Source organism: Mastomys coucha, unplaced genomic scaffold (assembly GCF_008632895.1).
Source record: "Mastomys coucha isolate ucsf_1 unplaced genomic scaffold, UCSF_Mcou_1 pScaffold3, whole genome shotgun sequence".
Taxonomy (NCBI): Eukaryota; Metazoa; Chordata; class Mammalia; order Rodentia; family Muridae; genus Mastomys; species Mastomys coucha.
Window position 1 is genome coordinate 28,489,878 of NW_022196909.1, and position 21,243 is coordinate 28,511,120.

Below are 21,243 nucleotides of genomic sequence, written 5' to 3' on the forward strand. Positions count from 1 at the left end.
GTAGACCAGGCTGGCCTCGAACTCAGAAATCCGCCTGCCTCTGCCTTTCAAGTGCTGGGATTAAAGGTGTGCGCCACCACCATCCGGCTTCAAACCCTATTTTTAATAACGTTTTTTTAGCTGTTGTAACTCTAGCCCTCCACCCACCAGAGGTGGTGGGGGGAAAAAAAGGTTATTGAGATACAGGGGACGTGGACCTGTTTAGAAATTGGTCTTTGGAGCAGATCCCTTCTGCATTGTCTGGACATCAGCAGTTTAGCTCATAGGATTCAGCAGCAGCAGCTCTAGCTACTGGCAAATACTTTACTAATATACTAGCAGTCCAATTCAGTAGTGCCGGAATGACAAACACAAATCAGTACCTTTGGCATGTCCTAGCAGATATAGCCAGGCCTCAGCCAAGTTAGCACGAGTCAGCAGGAGCAACCAAGACCCCCAGGGACGTGAGGAGAAATTCTGTTGTGCCTCTCTCAACGAAGGGAAGATCAGCAAAGACTAGAGACCAAGAAGTGTAAATCTAGCTACGCAAGCAAGCCCCCATCACTGTCTATTTATACTCTCTCCAAACAGCCCTTGTCCTCCATGGATAGGTCTTGCCTCAGTCCGAGAGTCTGAATCATCGGACATCACTCTGTCTATCAGCTGGAGCCCACGGAAATGTCAAGAAGCCACCAGAATACCACCCAAAGTTCTTTCTGTGTGTTTCTCTCTATGGAGTCACCACAAATGGAACTCAACAACACAACGTAAGGCGAACCAAATCAATGGGTGTTGTGAGTGAAGCCTTCGTCACACGTTCTTTCACATGCTTGCTTAGGCAAAACATCTTTCCACCTGTGTCTACTTCAGGAAAACACTCCCTCATGGGTGTGCTCCAGCAAAACACCGTCAGATGCAACTCGATTTCCAAATAAACCAGAAGTTTCTACTTCACTAGTAAGCTTCTTTTTTGTTTTTTTTAAAAGATTTATTTATTGGTTATATGTAAGTACACTGTAGCTGTCTTCAGACACCCCAGAAGAGGGCATTGGATCTCATTACGGACGGATGGGATTTGAACTCGAACTTCAGAAGAGCGGTCAATGCTCTTAATCGCTGAGCCATCTCTCCAGCCTCAGTAGTAAGCTTTAAAAGGAAAAATACAAAATGTGTGGTTCAAGTATTAAAGGGGTACCAGGAAGTGGAATGGAGCTAGGTCCTGTGTTCATAGATATTAAATATAATTAAGGGAGTTGTGATCTTGGGGCAAGATCCCACCCAGCTAAGCTTATTATTTATGCTTTTGCAATTTGAACAAGGGATAGTTATTATATTAGGTGTCATTATGACCTGGATTATTATTTTCTTTCTTTTTTTTTTTTTTTTTTTTTTTTTTTTTTTTATTATTGACTGGAGAGACAGCCGTGGGTACTGGGAACCGAACTCTTATATATTTGGTTGTGAGTCTAGCCTTTAACGGCTGAGCCATCTCTCCAGCCCGGATTATTATTTTCATTTGGACTTTTAATCTGGAATGAACTACAATTCAGAAATGGAGGGTACCACCTGTGATCCAGATCTTGAGGCATATGACCATAAAAAGCTTAGGTCCAGGCATGGTGGTGCCCCCCCCCTTTTATTCCCAGCACTCAGGAGACAGAGACATGCAGATCGCTGAGTTCAAGGTCAGTTTACAGAATAAATTCATGCTTAGGCAATGAATGATGTAATAGAATAGGGGTGCCATGTTCCAGCCCCAGCAAGCAGCAGGACTTGCCTGCTTCGGCCATGGCTCTGGCTTTAGAGTCAAGAATAGAAGGGACTACTAAAACAATTGATGCTGGTTCACTGGAATTAAGGAATTAGTGGTGATTAAGAAGAGACCAGTATCACTGAGGTGACATCTTCTGGGAAGTGTTTTCTGAGAGCACAGAGAAGCTGTGTTCCAGAGATAGCCAAGGTTGTACCTCATGCTGCAGCAGGACTTGGTAATGTGCAAGAATCACCCAGTTGGTACTGGTTTTGAAGGCATGAAGGGGTCATGAAGAGCAGCTGAGGCTCCGCCCTTCGAGAGGCCAGTGAAGGCAATTGGTGAGGTGCAGTCTTAGCTGTAGTTAAGGGCCCAGGACTGAAGGTCTCATGCAAAAAAATTGAGGTTGAGCATTATAAAGAAGTCCACAAGAGGGTTTGTAAGGGTCCATGATTCGCCAAAGAATAATACCCCAGCTGGGCGTGGTGGCACATACCTTTAATCCCAGCACTTGAGAGGCAGAGGCAGATGGATTTCTGAGTTCGAGGCCAGCCTGGTCTACAGAGTGAGCTCCAGGACAGCCAGGGCTATACAGAGAGACCCTGTCTTGAAAAAACCAAAAAAAAAAAAAAAAAAAAAAGAATGATACCCCAGACTCAAATAGTATTTAAACACAAAGAGTGTCTTATTCTGCAGAATTCTAGCATGCTGTGGTCTCCCATTACCAAAACAGAGAGACCACCAAGTGAGCTCAGAGGCTCCATTTAAAGCACATTGGAATCCTGTGGTAGGTGAGCTTTATCTTACTCTATCTCTAGCTATTCTGGAGCCATTATTGGGGTGAGAAGGATGGAGCCTGAGGTTTGTTTGTTTGTTTCTTTTGTTTTGTTTTATTTTGTTTTTCGAGACAGGGTTTCTCTGTATAGATCTGGCTGTCCTATAATTCACTCTGTAGACCAGGCTGGCACCACCACCTCCTGGCTTGTTTGTTTGTTTGTTTGGGTTTTTCAAGACAGAGTTTTTCTGTATATGGAACTCACTCTGTAGACCAGGCTGGCCTTGAACTCAGAAGTCCACCTGCCTCTGCCTCCCAAGTGCTGGAATTAAAGGTGTGGGCCACCACCACCCAACTGTTTTTTCTATTAGTAGTTGACTTGCCCAGTTCTTAGGCCTGGTCTCCTTAACTGCCAATTTGAAGTTCGTCATGGAATCCGCTCAGCCTCTCAGCTGTTGGTGAAGCCTAGTCGCCGTGGAAGACCCCAGCATATTGGAGATGCCAGTACCGTGGGATGACCACCAGGGACAGCAGCAACAGTGGAGTAGAATCAGCAAGAGCCTGGAAGAGGTGTGGGCTACAGAGGGCAGAGCTGGAGAAGTGACCACCACGGTCCCTTTGGAGGAGCTCAGAAGATCACGTATGCATACCAGACATTGGAACAAGAAGCTGTGAAGTTGTAATTGCCTCAGAGACCCCAAGATGAGAGATGTCAAAGCCGTGGGACACCTGCCTAGGAAAGCTGCTAACGGGGAGCGGAACCAGTTCAAGAGAAAGTTTGGACGCCCAAAGCTGAAGAGAGTTGGACAGCAGACACGGAGATGCAGAGTTTGGAGTTTGCCCAGCTGGTTTTCTGTCTTATTTTGGTCCAGTCTTTCCTCACTACAGTGTTTTGGAATGGTAATGTATATCCTGGGATGTTGGGATTATGTGATCTGCTTTTTGATTTTTTTTGATTTTATAGGGGATTACAATTAAGAGATTTCGTGAATCTCAGAAGAGACTTTGAACTTTGGACTCATAAGCATTGTTGAGACTATGATAGATAGACTCTGGGGACTTTTGACATTAGACTGAATGTATTTTGCCTTATGCTATATTTAGGTAGGGTCCCCATAGACTCCTGTGTTTGAACAAGCCTATGGGGCCAGGAAGTGGAATGTGGTGGTTTGAATATGCTTGACCCAAGGCAAGTGGCACTATCAAGAGGTGTGGCCTTGTTGAAGGAAGAATGTCATTGTGGGGGTGGGCTTTGAGGTCTCCTCCTATGCTCAGGCTCCATGCAGTGCAAAAGAGAGCCTCCCCTGGCTACTTACGGAAGTGAGTCTTCTGACTGCCTTAGGATGACACTTGGCTCCTCCAGCACCAATTCTGCCTGGATGTTGCCATGCTTCCCACCATGATGATAATGGACTGGACTTCTGAAACTGTATGCCAGTCCCAACTAAACGTTCTCTTTTATATAAAAGCGACTTTGGTCATGGTGTCTCTTCACAGCAATAAAATCCAAGCTAAGATAAAAGTTGGTACCAGGAGTTACCACCATGAGGTTGAGACACCGAGGGCCCTCGACATGGCTGTGTGGGTGTCCCAACTACGTTTACTCAGGACTTCCCTCACTCCCTACAGAGAAGTGGGTTCTGGAGATCCGAACTCATGTCCTCACACTCAGAGGGCAAACACGTTATTGACTGAGCCACCACACCAGACCTCGCCTAAATGGGTCTTGAGGCTTAAACTCATGATGAAAGCTTTTGAAGACTCCTTGTTGTTAGTTTGGTTTATTTAAGCTAGGTCTTTCCATGTTGCCATGGATAATTTGGTCTTTTCCCTTGCATCCAAGGCTGGCTCAGTCCTGTGCAAGTGTTTGGTCTCAACCACCTGAGTGTTGGGGTTGTAAGTATATCATCACACCATGTTCAGTATTTCTTCCTTTCTTTCTTCCTTCCTTTCTTCCTTCCTTCCTTCCTTCCTTCCTTCCTTTCTTTCTTTCTTTCTTTGTTTCTTTCTTTCTTTCTTTCTTTCTTTCTTTCTTTCTTTCTTTCTTTCTTTCTTTCTTTCTTTCTTTTTTGGTTTTTCGAGACAGGGTTTCTCTGTATAGCCCTGGCTGTCCTGGAACTCACTCTATAGACCAGGCTGGCCTCAAACTCAGAAATCTGCCTGCCTCTGCCTCCCAAGCGCTGGGACTAAAGGCTTGCCCCACCACCGCCCGGCTACATTCAGTATTTCTTGGTAAATCTTTTCTTGACTTACTCCAGACTTCCCTTTGCAGATTAACACACCCTGACATCTACAGATAAAGAGGTGATGGTGGCATCACTACCTTCCACACTGGTTCCAGAGTGTTCCACTACCATCAGTATTTCCATCTGCAGTGTTTCACCCTAAACAGAATAATTGGGTCTCTTTTTCTTTCCTTGTTCTTCTTGCCCTCTCTCTGCGCATGCTCTTTCTCTTCCCCGCCCTCCTCCCCTCTGTCTCCTTTCCCACGGAGACTTCCCTGTCTGTAGTAAATAGAGAAGAGCCTCTGTAGGAAGGGCAGGCCAACCCTTGGGCTGGAAAGTTCAGGGTTGGGGGCGGGGTAGGCCAGCTAGGGACCCAGAGCTCCTGGGAGAACCTAGAGAACCTGGTCTGCTTTGATATGTAAAATACACACCTCAGTCCTTGTCCCAGGGTCAGAAACCAAAGCCTGACCTACAGTGTTGTGCTTGGGAGAGGAAACAGAGAAGGAAATGCCTTTGGTTTTTATTCTAATTCAGGTGGACACTGCTGGGTCTACCTCAGGGGCTGGGGTCCTACCTCACAGTCTTTATTCAATCCTGTTATCTGAAAATCTTTGGTCTCGGGAAATGAGGAGGGGGGAGGGGACATTGTTCCAAGGAGGAAGAGGTTACAGTTCAGATTCCTGGAATACTGCAGGAGGCAATTTGGGTAAACAAGGGGTTTACTGGAGGAGGGGCTGGAGAGGTGTTAAAACATTCGCCTAAAACTCTTAAGAGATGGGAGAGATACAAAGATTTGAATTATCTTACCTAAACACAAACTTTTTAGTATTTGATAGGAAAGACTAGCCAAGATTACAAACCTGATATTCCAGCACTTTGGAGACAGAGGCTGAAGATCATAAACTCAAGGTCTTCCTTTAGTCAGGTATAGAGGTGCACACCTCTAATCCCAGCTGCCTAGTCTACCTATCAAGCCCCAAGCCAGCTAGGCTATACAGTGAGATGAAACCCTGTCTCAAAAACAAAATTAAAAAAAAATTCAAGACTATCTTTTGCTACACAGCAAATTTGAGGCTAGTCTTAGATACACATTAGAGACCCTGTCTCAAATAAATTGGGAGGGAGGAATTAAGTCCTTAAGAATTTGGCCACAGCCGAGCTTGGCTATAGTGGCCTTCAATCCTACCACTCTACAGAGGCAGATGGATCTTCCTGAGTTTGAGATCAGCTTGGTCTACATAGGTCCAGGACAACCAGAGCTATGTAGAGACCCTGTCTCAAAACAAAACAAAACAAAAACCAACCAAAAATGATTACACACTGTGTCCATCCAGCTATCAATGTCTATTATTAGCTAAGTATGGTACTAAAAAGTATAGACTCTTTCATGCAAGTTTTTAAGACTAGACAGCAAGGACAGAGCTGTCAATCTGAGGCCAGCTGGGGCTACATAAAGAGAACATGTCTCTAAAACAACAGCCGGGCAGTGGTGGCAAATGCCTTTAATCCCAGCACTTGGGAGGCAGAGGCAGGTGGATTTCTGAGTTCAAGGCCAGCCTGGTCTACAGAGTGAGTTCCAGGGCAGCCAGGGCTATACAGAGAAACCCTGTCTCTAAACCCCAACCCCTAACAAAACAAAACAAACAAGCAAAAAAAAAAAAAAAAAAAAAAAAAAAAAAAAAAAAAAAACCCATACCTTGGAACTGGGGGCAGTGGCCTATAATTCTAATAAATATTTTTGTTTGTTTTTTTGAGTCAGGTTTTCTTTGTGTAGCCTTAGCTGTCCTAGAATTTGCTCTGTAGATCAGGTTGGCCTCGATCTCACAGAGATCCATCTATCTCTGCCTCCCAAGTTCTGGAATTAGGGGGAGGCTCTGGAGCACACCTATATAATTGAAGCACTTGGAAAGTGCAGACAGGAAGACCAAAGTCAAGTTCATCCTCAGCTTCTACTTAGCTAGAGGCCAGCAGGGCAGTGCGGGACCTTGTCTCATAAAACAAACATGTTCTTGACGGTTGGGGCCTCCCAAGTGGGGAAATGGTTCCTTTTTTTATTTATTATTATAAATGAGTACACAGAAGAGGGCATCAGATTTCATTATGGGTGGTTGTGAGCCACCATGCAGTTGCTGGGATTTGAACTCACGATCTTCAGAAGAGCAGTCAATCCTCTTACCTGCTGAGCCATCTCACCAGCCCTGGGGAAATGGTTTCATAGATTAAAAACTTGAACATTGGATTATTATTAATATTACTCTTACTATTATCATCATCATTATTATCATTATTTATTGTCAGTGTTCTATTGCTGTGAAGTGATGCTGTTAATCCCACTGGGCAAGAATAAAACCACTATGACAAATTTGAGCCAAACTTGACGCAAGCTTGATTTTTATTGGGGTATACCAAAGAACTGGCCAGCGACTGCCTCCTGAATTGGGTTAAAGAGAGCAGCTCCAGGTCTACTTTGTGGGCACCTTTTAAGGAATAAAAATCATAAGTAGTTTCAAAGAAGGCTTACAGAAGACAGACAACGGAGCAATAATGAAGTTTGGGGTCAAACACGTGAGACTTCTCCCCAGTACTGCCATTTTGTTTTGACTCATTTTTTAAATTCTTTTTTATGTTATTTTTTCATTTTATTTATTTTCTGTATGTGAGTACACTGTTGCTGTCTTCAGACACACTAGAAGAGAACTTCAGATCCCATATGGTAGCTGGGATTTGAACTCAGGACCTCTAGTAGAGCAGTCAGTCCTCTTAACCTCTGAGTTATCTCTCTAGCCCCCAGACTCCATTTTGATTGTAAGGTGAAATTAAGTTCCCCAGCTCTAGGAGAGTTTCCCAAACGGACAGTCTAGTTGTTCTTTTTTTGTTTTTGTTTCTTTTTCTGTTTTTTGTTTGTTTGTTTTTTTGTTTTTCGAGACAGGGTTTCTCTGTGTAGCCCTGGCTGTCCCGGACTTACTCTGTAGACCAGGCTGGCCTTGAACTCAGAAATCCACCTGCCTCTGCCTCCCAAGCGCTGGGATTAAAGGTGTGCGCCACCACTGGTAGTCAACTTTTGATCAAATTTTGCTTTTCCCCAGACTCTTGGGCCTCTATAGACCCTAACAGAAGTACAGAAAATTTTCAAAAATAAACAAACAAACAAAAAAACCCAAAACAAAACAAAACAAAACAAAAAAACAAAGAACAAAAAAAAACCCCAAAACTACACCTGGTGGTCATCACCATCAGGTGGATTAGGGAGACTTAGGGTGTTCTAAAAAACAAGTCAAGGACGTGGGTTGGGGCAGGTCAGACTCCAGGAAACAGAGACTCTATTCTTACAGTAAAAGAGAAGTTATTTTTAACAATACAGCATAAGGCATTCTGCCTCCAAAATGGAGTCAGGCAGGTTCCTCAACACAGTGAAAGCATTTCACTGGGCCTGGGTTACAGTTTCAGAGGTTTAATCCATCACCCTCATGGCAGTGGGCATGGGAGCATGGAGGCCGAGAGTTCTACATTTGGATCTGCAAGCAGCAGAGAGGCCTTGGGCCTGGCTTGGGCTTCTAAAACCTCAAAGCCCACCCTAGTAGCAGACTTCCTCCAATAAGGCCACACCTCCTAATCCCTCTCAAGTAGGGCCACTCCCTAAGGACCGAGCATTCAAATATATGAGCCTATGGGAGACATTCCTCTTCAAAATACACAATTATTAATTTTTATTTTTATTTTTTTTGAGACAGGGTCTCCCTATGGTATTGTGTCTGGCCTGAAACTTGATATGTAGGCCAAGGTGGCCTTGCTCTGACTCCTAAATGCTAGATTAAAGGCAGGTGCCCTTATAGCACCTGGTGCTATTTAATTTCATTTTAAAAACCCTTTTGCTTTTTTTTTTCCTTGTCTTTCAGTTTTATTTTAGAAAAAGAGACACATTTAAAGAGCTGCAAAGAAGGAGGCCTAGTGTAACAGAGTTAACCTGGGCTAGGCTGGCCCCAACTCTTCTCTCCTGTGCTGGTGTCCAGGGTTGTGTGCCACCATGGCTGGCTTTTGTTTTTTTTTCTTTTCTTTTTCTGCTTTTTCAAGACAGGGTTTCTCTGTGTAGTCCTGGCTGTCCTAGAACTCACTCTGTAGACCCAGCTGGCCTCGAACTCAGAGATCTGCCTGGTTCTTTAATTAAAGGCATGCACTGCCACTGCCCAGCTGTAAGAAATACATGTGCAGTGGTTTGTCTAGGTTTGGCCCCCAGTGGCTCATGTATTTGAGTGCTTGGCCAAAAGGAGTAGCACTATTAAGAGCTGCGGCCTTGCGTCACTGTGTAGGTGGGCTTTAAGGTCTCCTATGCTCAGGCTCTACCCTTTGAAGAATTATAGTGTTCTTCTGGCTGCCCGCGGATGAAGATGTAGAACTCTAGGCTCCTCCAGCACCATGTCTACCTGGACCCTGCCATTGCTTCCAGCCATGATGATCAAGGACTGAACCTCCGAAACTGTAAGCCAGCCCCAATTAAATGTTTGCCTTTATAAGAGTTGCCTTGGTCATGGTGTCTCTCCACGGCAATGGAAACTGTAACTAAGGTGGTCTTAACGTTTTGAATTATTTCAAAATAGATATTCACTGAACATCTCCTAATAATCTTACATCCTCTCATCGTTGTTTTGAGGTCCGCCGGGCGGTGGTGGCGCACACCTTTAATCTCAGCGCTTGGGAGGCAGAGGCAGGCGGATTTCTGAGTTCGAGGCCAGCCTGGTCTACAGAGTGAGTTCCAGGACAGCCGGGGCTAATACAGAGAAACCCTGTCTCGGAAAAAAAAATGTTTTGATGTCCGCTTGCTTAACCTTGGATATTAAATATCTGGAGAGTCTGCCTGGTGGTGCATGCTGGTGATCCTGAGACAGAGAGTTAGAGACCTGCCTAGGTACCCTAGCAAGTTCTAGGCCACTTGGTCTATGGAGACACCACATACATTCTGGGCTTGACTTCTCTGATACCCCTAGTCCGTAGCAGAGAGCCTGGCCTTTCGGTAGGTGGACAACAAACCCTCTGATGATGGACTACCCGTGTACTCCTTACACCCGGTGTATGTTGTCGTGGTAATATTTTTAATAAATCCTGACACGGGGGTCTTTCCCATCTTAGACCGTTTTTGTTCCCGGATGAAAGACACACACACTGTCTTTATATTTTCATATGCCTTAAACAGCAAAATAGCTGGGCAACTGCTGACTCTGAGTTACTACTTCTAATTTCTACGTTCCATTTGGCTGCTCCTAATTCCAATTAATCAGCCCTCTGGGCTAGGTTTTCTTGGCCTGGAACCCAGGGGGCTCTCCTGCTTCTCTACCCCGTGGCATCTCTTCTCTCGGGCCTGTACACTCCTAAGGCATGGCAGATTTCCTTCCCTCCTGCTACCTCAAGGTCCCAAGCCCAGGTACCTTAAATCCCACCTCTTTCTTCTCCCCAGCTATTGGCTGCTGGCATCTTTATTTACCAATCAGATTTAACTGGGGGCAGTGTCCCAGAAGCTATGAGCTACCCTCTTAGGTAAACTAACTTGGGGGACCCAAATTAGCATTAGAATACTGGCGGCTACAGTACCCAAAGATCCTGAACAAGGGAGACTGATGGAGATTTGTGTGTCAAAACAACTTTAACCAGCACAACAACGGAAGGCTCAACTGGCTTTGCTTAGCATGGGCCTGGGATACGGATCCAGCACACCTTTATCAAAATGTGGACTTTCAGCCGGGCAGTGGTGGCGCATGCCTTTAATCTCAGCACTTGGGAGGCAGAGGAAGACAGCCTGGTCTAAAGAGTGAGTTCCAGGACAGCCAGGGCTACACAGAGAAACCTTGTCTCAAAAAAACAAAAAACAAAAACAAAAACATGGAAGCATGGGAGTAAGCAGGCGGGCATGGCGCTGGAGGAAGAACTGAGTACTACATCTGGATTGAGAGAGAGAGAGAGAGAGAGAGAGAGAGAGAGAGAGAGAGAGAGAGAGAGAGAGAGAGAGAGAGGAAGAAGGAGGAGGAGGAGGGGAGGGCAGAGGGAGGGAGAGAGGAGGAGGAGGAAGAGGAAGAGGAGGATGGAGAGGGAGAGGGAGGGAGAGGGAAGGGAGGAAGGGATAGAGAGAGAGACCCTAGCTTGAGCACTGCCCACTCCCAGTGACATACTTCTTCCAACAGGCCACATCTCCTAATTTCACTCCCTAAGCATTAAATATGTGAACCTATAGTGGCCATTCCTATTCAAGCCACCACAGTATCTTTATTTCATTCATTCATTCAATAATATTTTTTGTTTTTGTAAAACTCTGTGTATATGGGGGTAGGGTTATGGAACAGAGGGCAATTTGTGGGAATTGATTCTCTCCTTCATTTTCTGGGTCTCAGGGATTGAACTTAAGTCCGCAGCCTTAACAGCAAGCTCCTTTACCCGCTGATACATCTCCTAGAACTAGTTTTGTTTATGTTTTTGGTCTTTTTGTTGGTTTGTTTGTTTGTTTTGTTTTGTTTTTCAAGACAGGGTTTCTCTGTGTAGCCCTGGCTGTCCTGGAACTCACTCTGTAGACCAGGCTGGCCTCGAACTCAGAAATCCACCTGCCTCTGCCTCCCAAGTGCTGGGATTAAAGGCATGTACCATCACCGCCTGCCCGTTTTTTTGGTTTTTTTAAAGACAGGGTTTCTCTACGTAGCCCTGGCTGTCCTTGAACTCACAGAGATTCTCCTGCCTCTGCCTTCTAGTGCTGGGATTGAAGGTATGCACCACCACACCAAGCTGCTGCCCTGTTGGTTTTGAGATAAGGCCTAGAGCTCAAGCTGACTCGATGCCTACTGCATAGCACAGTTTTGAGGTTTGCCTCAAACTCACTGTGGTGCTCTCGCCTCTCAGCCCGCAGAGTATTGGGATCCTGGGTGGCAGGCCTGTGCCATCACAATCAGACTTTGGGATCCCCACACCCCCACCCTCCATACCCATGTGAAGATGGAACCCAGAGCTCGAGCGTGGCGGGTTGAACATGCCAGGCAAGTGCTCCATCACTGAGCATCCCTCAGCTCTAGCCCCATCGCTACCGTTTGGTATTTATTGAGACTGGACTGGTTCCGTGGTTAAGAGCATCTGTTGCTCTTAATAAGGAAGGACCCAGCTTCAGTTTCCAACACCTACATGGTGGCTCACAGCCAGCTGTAACTCCGGTTCCAGGGAGTATGATGACCTCTTCTGGCTTTTGGGCATGCCTGGTACATACACTTAAGTGCAACCATCCAGACACATAACATAAAAATAAATTGCTTGGCTATCGACTGGGGGTCACCCCTAATCCAGTTTTCTAACTGCTGGCCTGGCTATCTCCCCAATGGTGTACCCCAAACACTTGCTGTTTCTCCTGGCCACGTGCTCATGGTCCGTTTCATTCCTGGCTGCATCCCCCACCCCCCACCCCCACCCCCAGGTCTTCTTCCTCCTCTCCCGCGAACCCCAACCTGGTAACTTCAAACCCGCCTACCTCTAATCCCTCAGGTAATTGGCTGTAGCCATTTTTATTTAACCAAGTTTTAAATTAAGGAACAAAGTTTGCACAACAAAAGCTGGTAAGTGTGAGAAATTCATTCCTAAGCTTAGACCTTCCTAGTACAGAATTTAGCATTACAATGCATATCCACGGACCAAACCGGGATGCGGATGCCTACTTACTGTGTGTGTACAGGTGCTTGCACATGCAGGTGCACAGGTATGTGAGTCCTGTGCTCCACAGGGTAGAAGTTAACCTTGGATGTTTCTAGAGACCAGATTCCTCTGCAATTAGCCAGTGATTAGCCTGGGAGCCCTGTGGATCTGCCTGCCTCTGCCTTCCTAGCACAGAGATGACATGAACGTAACACCACAATCACTTTTTCTTTTTTAACTCAGTCTCACTATGTGTCTTAGTCAGGGTTTCTATTCCTGCACAAAACATCATGACCAAGAAGCAAATTGGGGAGGAAAGGGTTTATCCAGCTTACACTTCCACATTGCTCTTCATCACCAAAGGAAGTCAGGACAGGAACTCACACAGGGCAGGAACATGGAGGCAGGAGCTGATGTAGAGGCCATGGAGGGGTGCTGCTTATTGGCTTGCCTCCACTGGCTTGCTCAGCTTGCTTTCTTACAGAACCCAGGATTACCAGCCCAGGGATGGCACCACCCACAAGGGGCCCTCCCACCCTTTGATCACTAATTAAGAAATGCTGGATCTCATGGGGGCATTTCCTCAACGGAGGATCCTTCCTCTCTGATGACTCTAACTTGTGTCAAGTTGATGACACAAAACCAGCCAGCATAGCATGTATGTATATTGAGGTGTGTGTGTGTGTGTGTGTGTGTGTTTTGCTGGGGATCTAATATGACTTCATTAAAAATAATAGACTGGCAGAATTTCTCAGAAGGTAGGAACATCTACAAATACTTGATGATTTGAGTTTAATATCCAGGGCTCATGTAAAGGGAGAAGGAGGCAACTGATTCTGTAACATTGTCCTCTGACCTCCACACGGTTGGAGGCAAGATGGCGGAATGCCAACTCCTCTCTAGTCTTCTGTGAACCAGCAGCCAGGGAGACAGCAGAGAAAGGGAGGGAGAGTTATTCAGGGATCCTGACAGCGGCGACAGCAAACTAAATGGCAAGGAGAAACCGAAGGCCACCTGCTCATTGTGGAGGGCCAGACACTCTGCCAACACGAGGGCAGCCGGATGGCACGACACAGCAGCCCTTAAGATACTAGATACTGGCAGGCGTGGCCGATAGAGGAACTCAGGCTTTTGGGTTTGATTTGGTTTGGGGAGACAGGGTTTCTCCAAGTAGCCCTAACTGCCTTGGAACTATAGATGAGGCTGGCCTCGAACTCAGAGATCCTCCTGTCTCTGCCTCCCAAGTGCTGGGATTTAAAGGTGTGTGCCACCACTGCCCAGCAAAACCTGTGGGTTTTAAAAACGATTTTTCCTCTTGTTTTGTTTATTATGCCATTTGCGCCTGGTGCCATGGCGCAGGTTCACGTGCATTCACACACAGGCACACACACGTATGCATGCATAAATGTAATTATAATAATAAAACCAGAAGGTGGTCTTACAATACAGCACTGGGTAGACCAGGCTAGCCGCAGAGATCTGCCTGCCTCTGCCTCCCATGGACTGGCATTAGAGGCAGGTGCCACCACACCCTGCTCTTACCAACTTTAACTCTGGGGCTGGCAAGATGGCTTAGAGGTTAAGAGCACTGGCTCTTCTTTCCAGGATCAGTGCGGCAACTTGAAGGAACTCCAGTCCAAGGGGATCTGACACCTGTTGAAAGACCCAAAGAGTCTCTCTCTCGGGACCCTTGCCCCAAAGACCACCAAGAGTCCGAAATTCCTTGCAACAGCAAGAGGATTTTAATCGGTTCCGTGCGCCGGTGTTCAGCTGCCTTAGGGAAGAAGGAGCCGAGCCCCGGGTGACTGTTACAGAGAGTATTTAAGCTCAGAAACTGCAAGCAGGTGTGGGGGGAGGGGGTTCCAGGAAATTCCAGTATACAGCTTTACAAATATCTCCTACACATTGATCGATTGTTCAGTTATCTTTGGCAACATCTGCTCTTTGTGGTCAGCCATTTCCTCTGGGTACTGAGCCTTGAGGAGTGGTCGCAGGGTCCTTGGGGTCAGTTTCTCACGACCCAGGTGCAAGCGCAGCCCTTGGGGTCAGTTTCTCATGACCCTAGTACAGCACCTGGGGTTAGTTTCTCATGACCCTGTTGCAGGCAGCCCCTGAGGTCAATTTGTATTTTTCCATGGTCTTACACCGTTTCTGGCCTCTGAGCACCAGGCATGCACCTGATACACAGACATGTGCGCAGTAAAACATCAGTACCCAGAAAAATAAGGAGCTGGAGAGAGGGTTCAGTGGTTAAGGTCACTCACTGCTCTGCCTGAGTTCAATTCCCAGCACCCACATGGTGGCTCACAACCATCTGTAACGGGATCTGATGACCTCTTCTGGTGCGTCTGAAGACAGTTACAGCGTACCCCTGAGTTCAGTCTCCAGAACTCACATGGGTCGAACCAAAGAACCAATTCTTGATGTGGGCTGTGGAGATGGACCAGGGGGTAAAGACACACTGCGGGGTCTGCTGTCTCCTGTCCATCATGGGATCCATGTGGTGAAATGGGAGAGTGGCAAACCGTCCTCTGATCTCCCAACAGGTGCCATGGCGCAGGTTCACGTGCATTCACACACAGGCACACACCCGTATGCATGCATAAATGTAATTATAATAATAAAACCAGAAGGTGGTGGTGTATGTTCCGAATCCCCAGCACTCCGGAGATAGAGGCAGTGTCTGAATTTTAAGGTCTTTTTGGCTAGATGGTGAGTTCAAGACCCCGGGACGCTTAAGCCACATAATGAAGAGGAAGAGGAGGAGAAAGAGGAGGGAGGGAAGAAGAGGGGAGAGAAGGAAGAAGAAGAGGAGGAAGAGGGAGGGGAGAAAGAAGAGGGGCAGGAAGAGAAAGAGGAGGGAGAGGAGGAGGAAGAAGGGGAGAAGGAGAAGAAAGCAGGTTAAGCAGCATGAAGGACAGGCTGCTGGGGACTTTACTCTCTGTGGTGCCAGATTCAGTCGTCCATTTACTCGCGGAGGCTTTGACGATCCCTCCTGAGGTCAAGGCCACAGCCTGAGGCTCCAGTAAACACTAGTCTGGCCCACATTCCCCTAAGGCTCCCGGGGATAGTGGGTCCACAGACAAAAGTCCCCTGGAGTAATTGCAGCCCAGTGTTACACATCATACCCTGACCGCCCACAGCAAATGCCTACCCTGCTCCGGCCGCACCACAGCACCTACCTGTTGGGTGAGATCGGAGAGGAATTACAATTGCTGCCCAGTTGTGACCATTACCGCCCTCTTGACTGACAGATCTTAGTATTGGAAAAACCAGAAAAAAAAAAACAAAAACAAAAACAAACTTTTCCTGCTACTTCTCCCTCTGCCCCCCTGCTTTCCCCTCCTCCACCTTCATCCCCTTAATGGAGTTACTGTGTAGCCCAGGCTGACCTCCTCCAGAGTGTTGGGATTACAGATGAACACTATCAAAGTCAAATGTACTTTAGGACTTTTTTTTTTTAAAAGATTTATTTATTTATTATATGTATACAATGTAGCTGTCTTCAGACTCTCCAGAAGAGGAAGTCAGATCTCTTGTTACAGATGGTTGTAAGCCACCATGTGGTTGCTGGGATTTGAACTCAGTACCGTCGGAAGAACAGTCAGTGTACTTAACCGCTGAGCCATCTCTCCAGCCCCCCCCTCTTTTTCTTTTTTTTGAGACAGGTTTTCTCTGTGTAGCCCTGGCTGTCCTGGAACTCACTCTGTAGACCAGGCTGGCCTCGAACTCAGAAATCCACCTGCCTCTGTCTCCCAAGTGCTGGGAGGGACTTATTTTTTCTTCTCATTATTTTCTGTAGTTTTATCTAATTTGATTTCTGGGTTTGTCTGGTTGGTTGTTGTTGTTTCTCTGAGACAGGGTTTCTCTGTGTACCCATAGCTGTCCTGGAACTTGCTCTGTAGACCAGGCTGGCCTCGAACTCCCAGAGATCCACCTGCCTCTGCCTCCTGAGCGGTGGGATTAAAGGTGTGCGCCACCACTGCCCACCAAGGAAAGTTTCTAGCTGTGAGTGCTGATATTGTATACCCAGCAATCTCAGATCAATAACCTAATGCTTCGAGGAATGTGTACTGCTCTTGCAGAGGACCTGTGTTTGGTCCTCAAGACTCACATGAGCAGCTTGTAACCATCTGCAAAACACACAGAGAGAATTAAAAAAAAAAAATGGAGACAGGGTCTCACTATGTTGTCCCAGCAGGTCTGAAACAATGTCTTAGACATCAAGAACAGGACAAACTGATGGACAGTGAGCTTGTAATGGGTCCCTAGACCTTAGCACAGCTGACCCCATGATGGAAGTACCATTCAGGCCTTGAAACTCACGAAAACAAAAATAAAGGCCTAATCCATCAAAGTCCAGAGTTCTGGGGAGTCTCTATGAATTAACCTTGCTTTTTGGCTTCTGTAGTTCCTTTCTGCCTAATTGTTCTTGTTAACTGAAGTATGCCAACAATCCAGGATATGGTTTCTGTACTTAAAAGCTCACCCTGAGAAAGGCTCAGGAATATACTGGGATCCAGTGTAGACTCCAGCTGGCTAATAACGTCTTTCTATTAGTTTAAATCCATGTATGAGGTAGTCTTCTCTGGCGGCTACCCCACAACAAGAGGGTGGCAAGAGGGAAGATCATGGAAAAGGGCTGGAGATGTGGCTCAGCAGTGAAAAGCACCGACTGTTCTTTCAAGAGTACCTGGGTTCAATTCCCCAGCATCTACCACAGCTTACAGCTGTTTATAACTCCTGTTCCAGGAGATCTGACACCTTCATAGGGACCCACGCGCAAGCAAAACACTATTGTACACAAAATAAAATAAAAATAAATAATTAAGGGCTGGAGAGATGGCTCAGCGGATAAGAGCACTGACTGTCCTTGCAAAGGTCCTGAGTTCAAATCCCAGCAACCACATGGTGGCTCACAACCATCCGTAATGAGATCTGACGCCCTCGCCCTCTTCTGGTGTGTCTGAAGACAGTTCCAGGGTACTTACATATAATAAAGAAATAAATCTTTAAAATAAATAAATAAATAAATAAATAAATAAATAAATAAAAGATCATGGAAGAAGCCAGGCAGTGGTGGCGCACACCTTTAATCCCAGCACTTGGGGGGCAGAGGCAGGTGGATTTCTGAGTTCGAGGCCAGCCTGTTTACAGAGTGAATTCCAGGACAGCCAGGTCTACTCAGAGAAACCCTGTCTCGGAAAAAAAATCCAAAAAAAAAAAAAAAAAAATCATGGAAGAGACTAAGTCATATCAGTCAAACAGAAAATTGGCTCCTTGAAAGAATATGATCAATAAAACCCTAGCCAAATTAAAAGGAAGTGTTTTTATTAATTAATTAATTAATTATATAATTATAATTATTAATAAAATAAGAAGCGGAAAGTTACAATAGACTCCAACGGGATCTAGAACAGTGTTCTCAATTTGTTGGTTGCAGAAGGATGCTTCCATAGAGATCACCTGAGACCATCGGAAAACAGATATTTACATTCCGATTCATAACAGTAGCAAAATGGTGTTTATGAAGTAGCAAGGAAAATAACTTTATGGTTGGGGATCGCCACACCATGAGGAACTGTATTCAAGGGTTACAGCACTAGGAAGGTTGAGAGCCACTGCTCTAGAGGATCGTTAGGGATCATCTGAAAATGTTTATATTCCCAAACCTTGGAGAAGAGTTGGACAGAGGGGTGAAAGCTTGTGACAGTCACGCTTGGGAGGTGGGGGCAAGATCAAAAGTTCTAGGTTATCATAGGCTACACAGCCAGTTTGAGGCCAACCTCGTCTACATAACGAGTTCCAAGCCATCCAGGGATATATAGTGAGACTCTGTCTCAATTTTTAAAAAAATTAAAAAAAGAAATGTGCATGTGAGAGCTAAGCAATGGTGACACACGACTTTAATCCCAGCACTTGGGAGGCAGAGGCAGGTGGATCTCTGAGTTCGAGGCCAACCTGATCTACAGAGTGAGTTCTAGGACAGCCAGGGCTACACAAAGAAACCTTGTCTTGAAAAGCCAGCAAAACAGGCTGGAGAGATGGCTCAGTGGTTAAGAGCACTGGCTGCTGCTCTTCCAGAGGTCCTGAGTTCAATTGGCTGATAACCATCTGTAATGGGATCTGATGCCATCTCCTGGTGTGTCTGAAGATAGCTACAGTGTACTCTTTTGTTTGTTTTTTTTTTTTTTTTTTTTTTTTTTTTTTTTTTTTTTTTGTTTTTTGTTTTTTGAGACAGGGTTTCTCTGTGTGGCCCTGGCTGTCCTGGAACTCACTCTGTAGACCAGGCTGACCTTGAACTCACAGAGGTCAGCTTGCCTCTTGCCTCCTGAGTGCTAGAATTAAAGGGGTGCACCACCACTGCCTGTCACATCCCCAGATTTTAAACTGAGACAACATTATGCAAAGGATGCTGAGGGTTGGACAAACGGCTCAGTGGTTAAGAGCACTTGCTATGCAGGCTGCCTTAGGTCCAGGTTTCTATCTCGGCAATGGAAGAAACACCATGACTGGGGGCTGGAAAGGCGGCTCAGAGGTTAAGAGCACTGACTGCTCTTCCAGAGGACCTAGGTTCAATTCCCAGCAACCACATGGTGGCTCACGACCATCTGTAATGAGATCCGATGCCCACTTCTGGTGTGTCTGAAGACAGCTACAGTGAAGAAGAAGGAAGAGGAGAAGGAGGAGGAGGAGGAGGAGGAAAAGGGGGAGGAGGAGGAGGAGGAAGAAGAGGAGAAGGAGAAGGGGGAGGAGGAGAAGAATAAGGAAGAAACATCATGGCCAAAGAGCAAGTTGGGGAGAAATAGATTTATTTGGCTTATACTTCGACGCTGTAGTCCATCCTTGGAGGAAGCTAGGACAGGAACTCAATTAGGGTAGGAACCTGGAGGCAGGAGCTGATGCAGAGGCCATGGAGGGGTGCTGCTTACTGGCTTGCTCTGTCTGCTTTCTTATAGAATCCAGGAGCACCTGCCCAAGGGTGGCCTTGTCCACAGTGGGCTAAGCCTATTCAAGTCAATCACTGACTAAGAAACTGCTCCCACAGGCTTGCCTATGCCCAATTTCAGAAGTGCCAAGTGGAGGCACTTCTGAATAGGGGTACCCTCCTCTCTGATGGCTCTAGCTTGTGTCAAATTGACCTAACATTGGCCAGGACACAAGACTAATAACATGAGTGTGGGCCCTGGGACCCAGGAAATAAAAGGAAGGGACTGATTTCTGCAAATCGTCTTCTGACCTCCATATGTGCAATGTGACACACACACACACACACACACACACACACACATACACACACACATACAGATGCACACACTTGAAAGCACACACAGAGTTTACAAAAAAAGAAAGAAAGAAAAAGAGACACTTAAATTACCTCTAGTGCCGGGTGGTGGTGGCACACGCCTTTAATCCCAGCACTTGGGAGGTAGAGGCAGCTGGATTTCTGAGTTCGAGGCCAGCCTGGTCTACAGAGTGAGTTCCAGGACAGCCAGGGCTACACAGAGAAACCCTGTCTCAAAATCAAAAAAAAAAAAAAAAAAAAAAAAAAAAAAAATACCTCTAGTACCCAGTTACACTGACAGCCTGTCTTGGAGAGGGCTCAATGTTTGTGAGCATCACTTGCTCTTCCAGAGGACTCTGGTTTTAAGGGTTCAATCACCAGCACAGAGTGGTTCACATCCTCTGTAACTCCAGTTCCAGGGGATCCTATGCCCTCTGCTTGGACACCGGCATTCACATAGCACATAGACATGCATGCAGACAAAGCAACCCATACACATTGTCTTAGTCAGGGTTTCTATTCCTGCACAAAACACCATGACCAAGAAGCAAATTGGGGAGGAAAGGGTTTATTCAGCTTACACTTCCACATTTGCTGTTCATCCATCACCAGAGGAAGTCAGGACTGGAACTCACACAGGGCAGGAACTTGGATGCAGGAACTGTTGCAGAGGCCATGGAGGGATGTTACTTACTGGCTTGCTTCCCCTGGTTTGCTTAGCCTGCTCTCTTATAGAACCCAGGACCACCAGCTCAGGGATGGCACCACCTACAAGGGGCCCTCCCACCCTTGATCACTAAGTGAGGAAATGCCTCACAGCTGGATCTCATGGAAGCTTTTCCTCAAGGGAGACTCCTTTCTCTGTGATAACTCCAGTTGTGTTAAGCTGACACACAAAATCAGACAGTACACATGTTGAAACAAACAAACAGTTCTGGCAAGATGGCTCAGTGGTTAAGAGCACTGACTGCTCTTCTGAAGGTCCTGAGTTCAAATCCCAGTACCACATGGTGGCTCACAACTACCCATATCGAGGTTTGATGCCCTCTCCTGGTGCATCTGAAGACAGCTACAGTGTACTTATGTATAATAATAAATAAAATCTTATAAAAAACCAAACCAAACAAACAAAGACACCTAAAAAACAAAACAAAAAATTTGAGTGTTGCTGTCGAGACGGCTCGGTGGGCTCAGTGGGCTGACAAGCCTGCGCCCCTTGTTGTAACCCTGGAGCCCACATAGTGGAAGGACGGAACTGGCTGCTGCAAGCTGTCCTTTGACATCATAACCACCCGCCAGGACTCACACATGCGCACAGAGAAACAAGTCATGAAGCCACTCCTGCTTTGGAGAGGCTGGGCATGGCGGCTTGCCTTTAATTCTAGCACTCCAGAGGTAGAGTCAGGCAGATCTCTGTGAATTTGAAGCCAACTCAGTCTACAAAGCAAATACCAGGACAGCCAGAGCTACACAGAGGAAACCCTGTCTTGTAAAACCAGAAAAAGGAAAAAGAAAGTCTGTTATCAGACTTGACTGCAAGCTCCTTTGCTGGCTGAACCAGTTCATCAGCCCTTCT

General features: G+C 46.2%; 1 long non-coding RNA gene across 1 annotated transcript in view; it reads left to right on the forward strand.

Moving 5' to 3' along the window:
* LOC116075340 overlaps window positions 1-937 on the forward strand; it is a 1,971-nt gene extending 1,034 nt beyond the window's left edge. The window contains exon 2 of the long non-coding RNA XR_004112533.1: window positions 571-937. This is a non-coding gene — a long non-coding RNA (uncharacterized LOC116075340). The remainder of the gene's footprint in view (window positions 1-570) is intronic.
* The last annotated feature ends 20,306 nt before the right edge of the window (window positions 938-21,243 follow it).